Source organism: Nannobrachium achirus (genome assembly GCF_963921795.1).
Source record: "Nannobrachium achirus genome assembly, chromosome: 8".
Classification (NCBI taxonomy): domain Eukaryota; kingdom Metazoa; phylum Chordata; class Actinopteri; order Myctophiformes; family Myctophidae; genus Nannobrachium; species Nannobrachium achirus.
In genome coordinates this window covers 14,393,222-14,408,017 of record NC_137817.1, presented here as the reverse complement: position 1 = coordinate 14,408,017, position 14,796 = coordinate 14,393,222, and the positions used below count along the sequence as shown (strand labels likewise).

Below are 14,796 nucleotides of genomic sequence, written 5' to 3'. Positions count from 1 at the left end.
CCCCTGCTGATTGATTGATTGATTGAAGAATTTATTAGAAGATTGCAATAGAAACAAGTACAGTTTCATGACAGTACAAATCACTGGTACAAGGTCAACTAAAAGGAGATCCTAGAAAGCCAAGGCTTATTTCCACAGGAACCACACTTTAAGTATCTCATATAACATTGCTTGGGAGGAGCCTCGCGGCAAAAAACATTACGGCGGTGGGGGTGGCCTTGATACAGACTATGAATATATGTGGGACACTGGCACATGCTCACACAATGTTTACATTAGATGCTATCAGCCTGGAAGAGCTAAGAGGCACAAGTCACTTTACTGCTCCTGCATGCTTTTGCACACACATAATGTGTTTACATTAGATGTCACATTACGTTGCTGTCGGGTGGAAACTGGAAACCTTGCATGTCCATTCCTTTTATAGAAATAAATAGTGAAAATCTACAAAAAGATCTACAAGCTCACAACTCGCTGTGAGCTTATAGTGTATTTTCACTTTTGTGCAACACTACGTATGATGAAGTACGGCATTCTTTTACAAAATAAATTATATTACAAAAATAAATCATTGCCTCTGGCGACCGCATTCCCCTGCCGGATCAATAAAGGACTCATCTCTGTAATGTCACATTTGCTTTGGCAATGTATACATGTTTCCCATGCCAATAACGCCCCATAAATTGAATTGAGAGAGATGTTCTCATCTTTTGACCGTCCTCCCCCTAAACTGTGTTCGCACTCTTAAACAAACAAAACACTGTGAGTCTGCTAAAGGTACCGACCATCCCTCCCTCCCTTCCACTCACTCTCTCCAAACACACACACACACACACACACCCTTCCTCTCCTCCACCCATCTCTTTGCAGAGGAATGTGAAGAATGCAAGATCCTGAAATTACTGAGGGATTCATCAGCAGGCCAGCCCAGCAAGTATTCATCTCTTGCCATCACTCTCTCTCTCACCACACACACACACACACACACACACACACACACACACACACACACACACACACACACACACACACACACACACACACACACACACACACACACACACACACACACACACACACACACACACACACACACACACACACACACACACACACACACACACACACACACACACACACACACACCTCCCTTTGGAGGGGAAAAAAGCCTTTTCAAAAAGAGAACAGTCAAAAACACTGATTTCCAATTCCAGTCCACTGCCAATTTTCCATCCTTCATGTCTAACAAGTCCCTGAGAAGAAAGCTAGAATTACAAGGACAGTCACAGAGCAAATACAATTAACCTCCAGGTAGACTAGAGGATAAAACCAGGGTTGGGAGTGAGTGGGAACTGTTATAATAATACAATCTGTATCCCGCATTCTGATGTTCTGAAGTCAGACCTCACACATACAATGTAAAGACACACAAACACAACCTCACAGCCTCCTACCTTCCACAGAGGAAGGTCATGAGCATGAGTCATGGGAGAACTGCCACTGGTCCCCAAAACCATCCCCATGAACAAGCTGCTCACACTCTAACTAGGCCACACAGTCACATTAACTACAAGCAATACCTTGTCTATTTTCAGAAAATACTATTGATTGATTGATTGAATGATTGAATACTTTATTAACAGTTATTAACTAACAACAACAACAACTAGAACTGCACTCTGGCGAGGTGCTCTACTTGTGCACCAGCAGAGCTCGCCATGAGGTGTGCTTTGCTGGCCTCATTGGCAGTTAATGATGACTTTACCAGAATACTCAAGGGGGTCTCATATGTCAACGGAGAAAATGTATTAACTAATACATTTATATAAATTAAACTATATATACAATCTGTCTCTTAGCGAAATGCAAGCAGACAAGTTCCCAAGTAAAGGTGGTTGCACACTGCTGCGTTTTCCGTTGCGAAATGCGTTTTTCAGGGCAAGGAGAGAGAGAGAGATAGAGAGCAAGGGACCGAGTGGTGTGCGAAACGGGCGGCAGTGTGCAAACGTGACTGACATAACGTGAGGTTGATTTTTTTATTTGCGTGCTCCGAAATTCAGTCCGATATTCGGCCCGAAAAACGCAGCAGTGTGCAACCAGCTTAAGTGCGTGCCACCGAAACCATGGGAGGAGTAGCGCAAAATAAAGTTTATCCTGGAAGATGGAAAGATGGAAGAAAGACTGGCTGCCACACTTATAATGCAGATCAGAAATGGCTTTTCCAGAAAAAGGACAAAAACAGAGGGGAGGTGAGGGAACAACTTCAAAGACATGTTTTGGGGACCTCAGAGTCCTATATTAAGTTGTTGAAAAGTAGGCTTGTTGTAAAGTCCTGGAAGAGCCTTTAGGCTGCAGATATAACTTCACCCCCTGAGAGACAGAGATCGTGTCCTAATACTAAACCATTGTCTTTTAGCTTGGTCACAACAAGCGATGACACAGCCCTGAGGCATGGCCCGATGGCGCTTAGTGTGTGTGTGTGTGTGTGTGTGTGTGTGTGTGTGTGTGTGTGTGTGTGTGTGTGTGTGTGTGTGTGTGTGTGTGTGTGTGTGTGTGTGTGTGTGTGTGTGTGTGTGTGTGTGTGTGTGTGTGTGTGTGTGCGCGTGTGTGTGCGTGTGTTGTGTGTGGGAGTTGTTTTCCATCAATGGCATAGCTGTCCAAAATCCTACCCGAACCACACTTGGAGTTGGTATAATTATCACCGTTGTTTGCGTTTGTGGCGTTAAGGCTTCCAACCTTTCGCCCGGGGACAATTCACACATTCCTCAAATTAACACACAGCATGAGCTCCATGATAAAGACTTCAATTTAGTATTCATGAGTGGCAAATAAAATACAAAACACAAACGTACAAACATACGCGAAGGAATGTGACGAAACCCTGTTTGGCTTCAGGGCGAGACGCTACATTAGACCATGCGTCAATGGCTGCCTCAGCGATGACAAAAGAGCATTGTGTCTGTCAGAAAACACAATATACACCCACATGTTGTGACATTTAAACACCTTCACACAAACACACACACAAACAAATGCACAGATCTTTCTGAAGTAGGGCTGGGATGTAGAAATATATATACATCATGAATGATTTTGACTAAATACCTGTGATGATATACAATTTATTCCCCATGAAATGAGACTTTCCGTCTGGCTGTGTATGAGACCGCCGACAACCTTTAACCTATTTTTTTCTCTATTTATAAGACTTCCCGCAGGTGGGACCGATGGCACTGTGTGTGTGTGTGTGTGTGTGTGTGTGTGTGTGTGCGTGTTCCCTTGGATGCTGTAAATCAGTTACCTTCGGCCTGACTGGCTGAACAAAGGTTCATCTCAGTGAGGCACCATTGATCTCACACACACACACACACACACACACACACACACACACACACACACACACACACACACACACACACACACACACACACACACACACACACACACACACACACACACACACACACACACACACACACACACACACACACACACACACACACAAGAAAGAATGGGAACTGAAAGAGAGATGCAATGGCTACAATCCTAATTAAATTATCAGTCGTCATCATCAAGACAAGATGTCCCAAAAAAAGACACGATTCCATAATTACAACACAGACATCGGGGCCGTGAACATGACGATGATGTAGTTGGCTGAAAATAGAAATGCAGAAACAGACCTCGGAAGCAACAGGAAACAGGAGCTAGAGAGAGGCGGGAGAGAGAGAGGGAGAATACAGAGATACAAATGGACAGTGGCAGAGAGCCACAGTAGACCACAAGGAAAGACTACTAAATCGTCTGTCGGGTGGAAACCTCGTATCTCCAAAACTGTTACTTTTCAGGATTCAAATTCAAAAATAGCCAAAGTGGCCAGATCTACAAGCTCAAAACGCATCGCTTCGCACCACTTCGGACCACAATGGAAACTATAGGACCACAATGGAAAAAAAAGCTTGTAGATCGGCTATTTTCGTCAAAGAGTTTTGGTGTAGAGGGGAAAAAGAGCAGACTAAGTACAGAGTAAAAGGTCAAGTTTATTAGGTAATGACGGCTCAAGTGGTTAAATATCTGAAAACACAAATTGACATGAATCCAAAATACACTGATGATTGTGCTGTCAAACAATGAAACTATGTGGAATCTACTATGATAAGGTTGTGGGGGTCCCTGCTTCATCTCTCTCTCAACTAAGGGGTCCTTGGTAAGAAAACGTTGAAGACCCCTGGTCTAGAGGCATCCACAAGGACAGGACAATGTCCATGTCAATATGAGAGGCATGATAATTTCAGTCCTTTACTGGAAATGCAAATTAATCATTAATCATGTTTTGCAAACACCTTGTTTACATGATACTTGTTGTATACCGTCGTTATTAACCAGTTGAATTAAGGTCAAAATCAGCAGACCAGGATTTCTTATCAATCTTTCGAGTTAAGCCTGATGTATACTTAGTTGTGTGACACGGCGCGCAAGTTACCAATTATAAATCTGGCATTACTGTTGCATGCACTCACCATCATCTGATTTCTTTTGGTGGTTTGATTCTACGCATGCACCAAGAAGGTCACACAGTGGACCTGATGCAAAGCAGTCTTCATACATACAAAACAAAAAAAACAGCATGGCTCGAGGAAGTGGATAAAGCAAATAAAACACATTTTTGGGGTCACAGCATTAAGGGTGAACTTAAGCAAAGGTTAGCTGTAAATTCATAAACGCAAAAACAATAGACACAAACTAAGTCCATCCATTGTCCTTATGAGGTGCTAAAAAGATGCTTCCTGTAGCACACATCCTTCCACAGTCATTAAAGGGAAACATTACCTCAGCATTGCCTCTAAATATCTGTCTGTTGCAGGGCTAAAGTTCCATACTTCCATTAACACTGAGCAGTCAGTCTTCTGTGTGCCTGTGAGAAACACCAGTGAAATTGTACTGTAAGGTCTACAGCAGTGATGTCACTGGCATAATAGTGGCATATAATCAATAAATACCAGCTACCCTCTGCACCCAACTTTTAGTGCCCATGGCATGTTCACTATTTAAGTTAAAATGTGATCTTAGGTTCAGAAGATGATAACGAACGGAGTAACAGAGGCCATAGACCATTTGGACGCACCAGGTTAGTGCTTTCCTGCCAAATGCATTATAGTAACACAGAGAATGGCAGAAATAGACGTAAAGGGGAAGAAATCACAGTGCACATCTGTATGGCCACATTTTGGACATCAATCAAGTTGATTAGATATGTGTAATTGGGGACAAAATTGGGTAAGCTTTGGGCAGGAGTTACTGCTAGGCAGGTATTATGGTTAAGGTAGGGGTATACTATAGATGAATCCACGGAGCGCTGTCATGTAGCAGTTATGATTGGCGCTCTGTGGATTTGTCTATAGGGTTACATAGGTTATGGTAAAGGGACATGGAATGAATGTTGAAAAACTTTACAAAATGTTGTCAAAAACAACATGTGTATGTGTGTTTATGCATTCCAGAGTGTTTTGTGTCATTAGCAGGCGCAGACAAGCACACAGGGGTCTTGGGGAATGTTGCTATGGCAATGCAGCATGGAGTTTTGTGCCCTCTCAGATTACAAAGAGGAGGCTGAAGCCCCTAGGCTTGCTCACCCTTAAAACAGCACGTGAAACTACTCTCAGCCTCCCATAGACACCCTCGTCATCATAGTATCTTGTCTCATCAGGTTTTCATTAAATACATTTTAAGAAATGCACCAAGAGGTCTATTCCCCTAACGCACGTTGTTCTACGTCTCTTTATTCCTGAGATGACTCATTAGATACTTTTGACCTTGGCCTGGATTGTGTCCTTCGTCTTTTTGATTAAAATTTTAATCATCTCTTTGAGGAAAGCCAACTGATCATTCTTGTGGAAATTATGAAAATGCGTCCAGCCATTCTTGATTTTCACTTTGACCTTAATTGCGATACCCTTTGATCTTTCCAAAACAAAATACAGGAATAGATCTTTCCGCTGGCAGCCAACTGATGATTCCTACAAAGTTTCATGAAAATCCTTGAATTGAGTTATTTTGTTCACAGACAGGTAGGGCTGTCACAATTATTACATAATCGCCTAATTGCAATCATTTGACATAATCGTGATTATTTTTCATAATCGTCATAACCGTTTCCATGTTGAAAAATGTTCATATATTTTTTTAAAGTAAAAAAATAGTGGAAATAGCAGATCTACAAGCTCACAACGCGTCGCATCGCGACGCGTTGTGAGCTTGTAGATCGGCTATTTCCACTATCCATATTCTTTTTTAAGTATAAAGTTGTCAAATATGTCAGTAATTTCCTTGTATATTTAGGTTATGTGTCATATCTTCCATGTGCAACTTCAAAGCCTAAAATCCGAACAGAAATGTAATTGTCAACGACAAAAACTCAATTAAATCGTTAATCGCAATTATTTGAGAGAAAATGAAATAATCATGTAAAATGTCATAATCGTGACAGCCCTACAGACAGGAGAGATTACCATACCCTGAAATGCATTGCTGCAAGCAGGGTAATACAATAAAGCCCAAAATTTGGAGGAAGAACATGGGATAAATATTCCAGAGAAAGCTTGGTGGCACACCTTTGAATAATAGCTCTTAGCCCATATGCGTGGCCAGATGAATGAGCAGCATGCGTTTTCAGAGAATATTTATTTATTTAAATGATCATCAAACAACTGGGTTGGATGATCAGGAACTCGCATACTGTATTAAGTTCCTATTTAGTGGTATCATTCACAATGAAAACACATTTAAGGCTTTAAAGAAAGAATACCATGAATACGTATATATTCTTGTGTTTTTTTGTTATATTATCATTCAAATCTTTTTGCCAATTATTTGGGCGCCCACTTGCAATATCCCCTCAGCCCACCAGTGTGCCCACAGATTAGGAATATTGATTTCTGCCACCTTGTTGGCACAGAGAAGGATTCTCCTAGACTGGAAATCACCTACTCCCCCAAAGACATCACTCTGGCTCAACTATTGAATGCTAGATAATAGAAACAAACACGATTAGGAATGAAGTCGAAGCAGCTTTGTTGTCTTATTTACTTGTAAACCTCACCGGAAGAATCTTGGAATGAGATATTAAAGCCAATTAGGCTAACTTGGCCTGTGGCCACGCCGTCTACAACAGTCAATTTTAGCGATCAATAATACTTACTAAGTTACCATGTGATTGTGTGCAGTTTGCGAATGACTCATAATGCTGCGTTCAGTGGTGAAGGAGCTCCATATACAGGCTGGCTGATTGTGGGTCATTCAGTTGGAAATTGAAGCGATCTTTAAAAATACTTCTCCAATAAGAACAAAAGTGCTTCACAATAACAATGTTAGTGTAAGTAAGAGACTTGCTGAGCAAACACACATTTCACTTTCACTTCCCCAGGCATTTCATTCTTTCATCATCAAAGGTGGTTCTCTTTTGTGTGATGTCATGCACATGCAGACGCCTCTAAGAAGCACTTAGATCTGATAACAGGTACTGCTACTAGTGATAGGGGTGGGACGAGAAGCGATATCATTGTTTATCGTGATAAAAACACTCACGATAACTAATCGTATCGTGGAATTGAATTTATTGTGATATCGTCCTCCGTCATGCACTGGGATCGATTCACCCTTTATTTGCCGAGCTGCATATTCAGTACCACTTAAACCCTCTATAATTGGTAAAATGTACTTATAATATATGTACTTGATAGTACATGTACTTTCACTCTCTATCAAATGTCTTTGCCAAAAATGTGCAGATCTACAAGCTCACAACGCGTTGCGTTTGTGAGCTTAGATCTATTTTTTGGCTAATGTTCCGCCACCCAGGATAATGGATTTTGATTATCATCCCATCCCTACTATACATGCGTACAGACAACGTCTTGGCTTGGCCTACAGCCATGCCGTAAAAATATACATAATAATATTTTGTAAAAAGATTGCCATCTCACGGCGCACTTCATTTCCCCTCAGATGTGTATGACTGTATCCTTGTGCTATGCTCCCTGCCTGCCTACCATCCTTTCCTCCCTGCTCATCACTATCTCCCTCCTGCTCTCCTCCTGCATTCCTTGGCAGGCCATGGCCTGTCAGGCAAGAAGGGCACTCTCCTCTCACTTTCTACTCCACAGATATATTCAATGTTAGCTTTTCAATACACGTTGGGACAGCAGTGCAACGTATTGCCAGGTTAAGCCTAGTGCTGGGCAACATGTCGATAATCATGACGATATTGTGATATGAGATTAGATATCGTCTTGGAATTTGCATCTCTTGATATTGTGATATATGGCATAAGTGGGTTTTTTTCTTCCTGATTTTAATCACTTAAGCCCTATTTTATACTTTCAAACTCTTAAAAGAATTGCAGAAATACCTGACCTACGTGGTGTCTACAAGCTCACAACGTGGTTCATTCTTCAGCAGGAAGAATGATATTAACCTCACGATATATAACCTCACCCATATAAAAAAACACAAATAACTGATTTTCAACTAAGAAAAATGTGTTATTTATAGTGAGCTACATGATGGACATGTGGATTAGCCATTATTGATGCAGTGTATTCACTGAATTGATGCAGTGAATACAAAGAGTGTGCGTTCTTTTCACTCACTTCACTATGGGAAAAAGGGAGAGGTTGATGGGGCAATGGCATAGTGAGAGAACGCATAGCCTTGCATCACACACTGGGAACATACAGTATGCAAGCACACACATGCACATATACACACAAGCCCACACCCATTCCTGGCTTCCTTACAAATAAGTTCTGGAGAAGATGTTACGCAAGAGCTTCAACTGTAGTGAAGGGGTGATTACGTGATTACGAAAGTCAAGAAAGTTGAAACATTTTCTACATATTTTTGATTGCAAAGTTAGAATGTTACAGCTCTGTTCACACATTGCATTATTCTAGTAGGCCTTCCTTTTAATTGTATACATTTCAATTAAAAGGTATTTAATTTACACCTGCTTTGAAATTGTAAACGTGTGTTTTTAAACTGAATTGGAGAGAGAGAGAGAGAGAGAGAGAGAGAGAGAGAGAGACAGAGACAGAGACAGAGACAGAGACAGAGACAGAGTCACTCTGAACAGACAGAGGATGGTGCTTGACAGCAGTTTGAATTGAATACATGCACATGTTCTGTTCCAAGAGAAACACTTGCACTAGAAACCCCAATCACATCAAAAGGTGAACAGGGTTCAGTACAGTGAAGTCCTGAGTGTCAGTTGACCGGTAGGGGTCCATTTGGCCCCAATTGTACACTCTCAAGAGTTAAATTAACACATTTGTATATTCTGTAAATCCCTCAATCATCACACCGTTATACGTGGCTGTCAACTGGCTACAGATGAGGCCTCCAACAAAGAGAGCTCAGCAGGCAATCAGTGAGACAGAAACTGCTATTACGTTTTAATATTATTCTATAGAATGCGTCACATATAGCTAAATCAGCTGTGTCAATTATGGAGCCATTTAAGTACATTTTCCTTTACAACAAACTTATGACATGTAGCTCCATTTTTGAGCGGTGCTCCTGGAAGGAGCTGAGCTCCAACATCTGGCTTTGTCTGGTTCCCCAAAAATGTCTGGGCCCTGAAGTAAACTGAAGCGTGGCCTATATCTGGCCTAGATATCGCCTACATCTTGGCACAAACAGCTCAACTAACACTCCAGATTTTACCGTGTACAGTGGTATTTTCCAGCACATGGCTGATTATCACAGCTTTCATGAGTTAGCTACATAGCAATAAGCAATAAGCTCTAGCTAAGCTAGGGCTTACATGTGCTCTGCTCAGCATTCCAGCAGGCTTCTAATTATGTTTACCAACCGTCACTTGAAATATGGAACCGTCCCTTATTTAGAAACTAAAAGACGTGTCCCTTATTGAACTGATAAGGTACACACTTTGTTCCTCATTTTTGGGAATCAATCAATGCATATGCTATAATACAAGTTGTTAAACCCTCTCTAGACCAGTGGTTCTCAAACTTTTTATTTTATTTTATTTTCAAGGACCCCCAGTTTAACATGCATGATAGGCTACAGACCCCCATTTAATGGCATTTCTATCTCTGGGACCCCAAATTATATTGTAAAATCAATGTTAATTTAACTCTGTGGGTGTACAAATGGAACCAAATGTACTGAGAATCAATGCTCTATTCTTGGTAAACTGGATCCGAGTTGTCCCTGTACTTGGACCACTTTTTTCTGTCTACAACATCTTATCTCTTTGCCAGAAATAGTGAATCTGCAAGCTCTGCAATGGCTGGTTCAGATAGGGATCTCCATGTATGGGCATAAAAGGGATTGTATGTTGTGATGTCATGATGAGAACCACTAACAGAATTCCTTTTATGCCCATATATGGAGATCCCTGATGTCATCAATATTAAGCCCATATCTAACAGGACTTCATATGGGAATGCCCATATATGGAGGAAGACAGCCCATATCTGTGTGGCTGGTTCAGACACGAAAGAAGAAGAAGACAGGGATCTCCATGTATGGGCATAAAAGGGTTGTACCATATACAGTACATGGATCGCCATATATGGGTACCAGGGGTTTCCATATATGGGTAACTGGTCCGATATACATCACTGGCCAGATGGCCAAGAATTGGCGCGACCTCGCCCTTTACGGCGAGGTCGCATGTCGCCCTGAGGCGTCTTACTAGTATATAATATTTAGATATGGGCAGGAGTGAGATGCCGTGGGGTTGGCGAGCCCAGACTTATTTAGCTGCACGCACACGCGCCTCACATGCACGCACATGAATCGTCACGTCACGAATTTAGACGGGCACCACTTCTAAAATCCATGTCACACCACTGGATATGGGTGTATAAATATACAATGAGATTTTATCTCTTTCTGTGCGCCCCTTACTCGCTTATTTCAAATAGGCCAGGTGTACAGTATGTCCCTCATTTGTATTTCAGGTCGTTGGCAAAACTTCTTCTAAACGTAGCTCACTGTTCTGCTGTTGTTTAACCTTTACCTTGCCTCTCCAAATAAAGCCTTCATCACTCTGTCCACGTCCACACTGTCCTTTCTCTATCCCTCCGTCTCATTACATCCTAGACTAGACCACATTGTGGTTATATTGCGTAATTCGGAGAGAAAATGAGAGTGACCCTGTTTGACCGTTGGACTTGGTCAGGGCAGTGGGGATATAGACATTTTCTGAGCCAGTTACACAACTTTGTTACCGAAACACTAATTTAGATTCTTCATTCATCCCTGCCCAGTTCCTTGGGAGAGGCCTGCTTTGGGAGTAAATCTGGCTCGGAGTAAATAGCTGCATTGTCGGCTGTGTGTGTGTATGTGTGTGTGTGTGTGTGTGTGTGTGTGTGTGTGTGTGTGTGTGTGTGTGTGTGTGTGTGTGTATGTGTGTGTGCATGAGTCTGCGTGCGTGCAACATGTAAACTGACGTCAGTTAGCCTTATCAGTGTTCTCCAACTTTACCTCAGAGGAGGGCCTGAAAGAAGACCCCGCCCAGTGTGGTCAACCAGGCCCTCTGTCTGATCAAAATCCCACGATCAGTTGCATAGATTGTTGTTTTTAACCCAAACGGTCAATATTGAAACTTTACCAAAGAGTTGGAGAAAACGAAAGCTTTGACCATCAAATTCTGTATGTACTCGATAGGAGTGCAGCACATTTAGGGTATGACTTTTACACCACTGACAACATGAAGATTGTTTTCATTCAACATTCACACTATGTTTACGCCAATAACAACGAATGTCTAGCTTTGAAGGTCCGTTCACAGCACTGAGCACTATAACTATAATGTTAACTACTGTATATTGTTCACCAATCACCATTGTATTTGTAATAGTTGCGGGGTGAACTCTGCCATCCACTTTATTGTCATAGTGCTCCGTGTGAATGTCCCTTTAGACGTGTGTTTTAAGGCCTATTCATATCTACATTCAATTAAGCTGCATAATGGATGACTGGGAAAAAAATACTTGATTTTGGTAATAAATAAGATACATTTCTACTGATTTCTCTTGAGACTCTGTGTTGATATTATTTATGTTGCACAGTACCGTAGATAGGGGTGGAAGTGTGGCCGCAGTTCGATCCCGGGCTCCCCCTGAGTTAGTGTCGAGGAGGTGTCCTTGAGCAAGACACTGAACCCCTAATTGCTCCCGATGAGCAGCCTTGCATGGTTACCTCCGCCATCGGTGTTTGAAAGTGTGTGCGAATGTAATGCTGCACAATCGTTGTAAAGTGCTTTGGATAAAGGCACTAATATATAAATGCACCATTTATTTCACTGGTCACGTGTCATGCATTTCTGAGATACAAATCCAAGAGGTACCATTACAGACAGATAAAAAGAGAGAGATTACTTGTGCTAACATTGCTCTTTAAATCAGAAAAATGTTTCTAAGTTGTATGGGCATGTGACTGTCTGCTATTTGTGTTGTGTGTTTGTGTGTGTGTGTTAAGTGTGTATACAGATACACAAACAAATGTGTGAGCGCCACCACACTTTCACATGACTGTGAGAAGTGCTCCATTCATCTCTCCTCCAGTCACACAACCCCTTCCCTCCCACCTAGAACCTGGTGGGAGGTCAGTGGCACAGGGGAAACCACACACACACACACACAGTGTTCCTGCTGGTCCTCTGACCTGTGACATCACTGCCTTGCCAGGCATACTGACAGTTAGTCACATGGTGGCTGGGGCTCTGCCAACCTCCCGATTCACAAAACCAGAGCGCGCGCGGCACATACATACACACACACACACACACACACACACACACACACACACACACACACACACACACACACACACACACACACACACACACACACACACACACACACACACACACACACACACACACACACACACACACACAATATGTCTGTCTGTCTTATTATTACACACAAGCATTCAATACGAAAGCATTAAATAGTGATCAAACTATTCTTAATTACAATGTCCCCGAGTGTAAAGTGTATTTATGGTCAAGCACCTTTACCCATACTTGGACCTGATCCTATACATCTAACGCATCCCGATTCCTAACTTTTAGGAGGGGGCCGCAATTCTCCAGCTCCCAGGGACCAACTCCAGCTCTATGTCAAGTCAAGTGTCTTCAATCAAAGGCATTGGCATCTCATCTGCAGTACCTACCTAACATGCATATCTTTTGGTATGTTACCTGGAGACTTAATATATAATATAGATAGACAAAGTCAACAGTAACTCCACTGCAAAACATATGCCCAAGTTGTATATACAAGACATGATATAGGATGCTGTCTTGTACATAACTACATAACTCTGACATATTTTGTAACAAACCCAACAGCTTGAAAATCGCTTGACAACCAGAGAGTTTGATAATTTTAATTGTAATTGCTTCAATAGACAATTAGACATACATGGGGCATACATGCATTAGAAGCATTGATGCATCACTCCAATGAACAGCAGCGGCCAATCAGCGGTATCATTCTACATAATCTGTATATTATATATCTATGGTGATGCCCACATGCTGGGGTGGGTTGCGAACCCAGGGCCTTCTGTGAGGAGGAACCAGTGCTAACTGCTGAGGCACCATGTGGTGGTGGTGGTGGTGGTGCAGTGTGTGTTCGCTGTGCATATACTGTACAGTAGGCCTTCTGTGTGCCATGAAAGACAGACAGGCCATTTCAGAGCTCACGCCAAGGGCAGTTTCTGTTGGCTTGAATAGAGAGAGGAACGACTTTCAAGGAACTCACGAGGCTGTGTGGAGAGCTTGCCACACATACACACACACACACACACAATCTGAGTCAGTCTCTCTCTCACACACACACACGCGCACACACACACACACACACACACACACACACACACCTTTATTAGTAGTATGCCTCCATGTCCTGTGTTTCTTGAGAAGTAGCTGTGATAAACCCAGACGTGCTCAAACCTGCACTCAAACAGTGAAACTAGTTTTGAAAGGGTGCCTATAAAATGCATTGCCAAATACTAGAATAAGAACTAACAGAGACAATCTTTGGATCGGTAACATGTACATCTCATGTCTGCCTGATTCAAAACTACCCTTTAATGGTAAATAAGCTATATGATTGGATATAGGTTTGGTTTTCAAATGCTTGGGCTGTGACATGCTTACACATATTAATTAGAATCTTTAGGAATGATGATGTGAAACTCATACGAGACTATCCGTCTGTTTGAAAGCAATTGACTTCTTTCACATCCTAAACAAAACCAAAACAAATACCTAGCTTCAGCTTCATTGACTGAGGCTCCAGAGATCCTCATTCATGTGCAGGCTACAACTCTGAACTGTATCCACAGACTGTTGACATTGCTAACATCTCAGTTATATTTGTTAAAAGAATAAAAAATGAAACATGGAGACATCAAACCTTCACAAACTTACTTCATCTTCCCTGCCTATTTTGCCATGATTCCTATGATAATTTCTCATTTACAATGTCCAAGTTTAGAGTGAGCAGTCATTCTTGTCAAAATGAGGAAATTCGTGTATTTTATTTTGTTTATGTAACTTTATGAACTGACTGACCCGCAGACCCTCACTTTAAAAGATATGCCAGGGACCTCCATAAGAGAAGATTTTAAGGCTCTAGCAGTGATTCTCAACCATTTTAATTTCAATGACTCCCAGTTTGACATGCATTAGGCTACGGACCCCCATTGAATGGTATTTCTATCTCTGGGACTCCAATTTATACTGCAAAAGCAATG

General features: G+C 41.8%; 1 protein-coding gene across 2 annotated transcripts in view; it reads right to left on the bottom strand.

Annotated features, from left to right (window-relative positions):
* The window catches only part of pik3cb (phosphatidylinositol-4,5-bisphosphate 3-kinase, catalytic subunit beta), a 111,016-nt gene that overhangs the window by 95,579 nt on the left and 641 nt on the right, over window positions 1-14,796 (bottom strand). Inside the window, exon 1 of one of the 2 annotated variants that reach the window (XM_080731004.1) lies at window positions 4,831-4,848. The exons of the other annotated variant lie outside the window; for it this stretch is intronic. The gene's annotated coding sequence lies outside the window, so the exon portion shown is untranslated. Of the gene's footprint in view, window positions 1-4,830; window positions 4,849-14,796 lie in introns of those variants that run through there. 2 annotated transcript variants of the gene reach the window in all.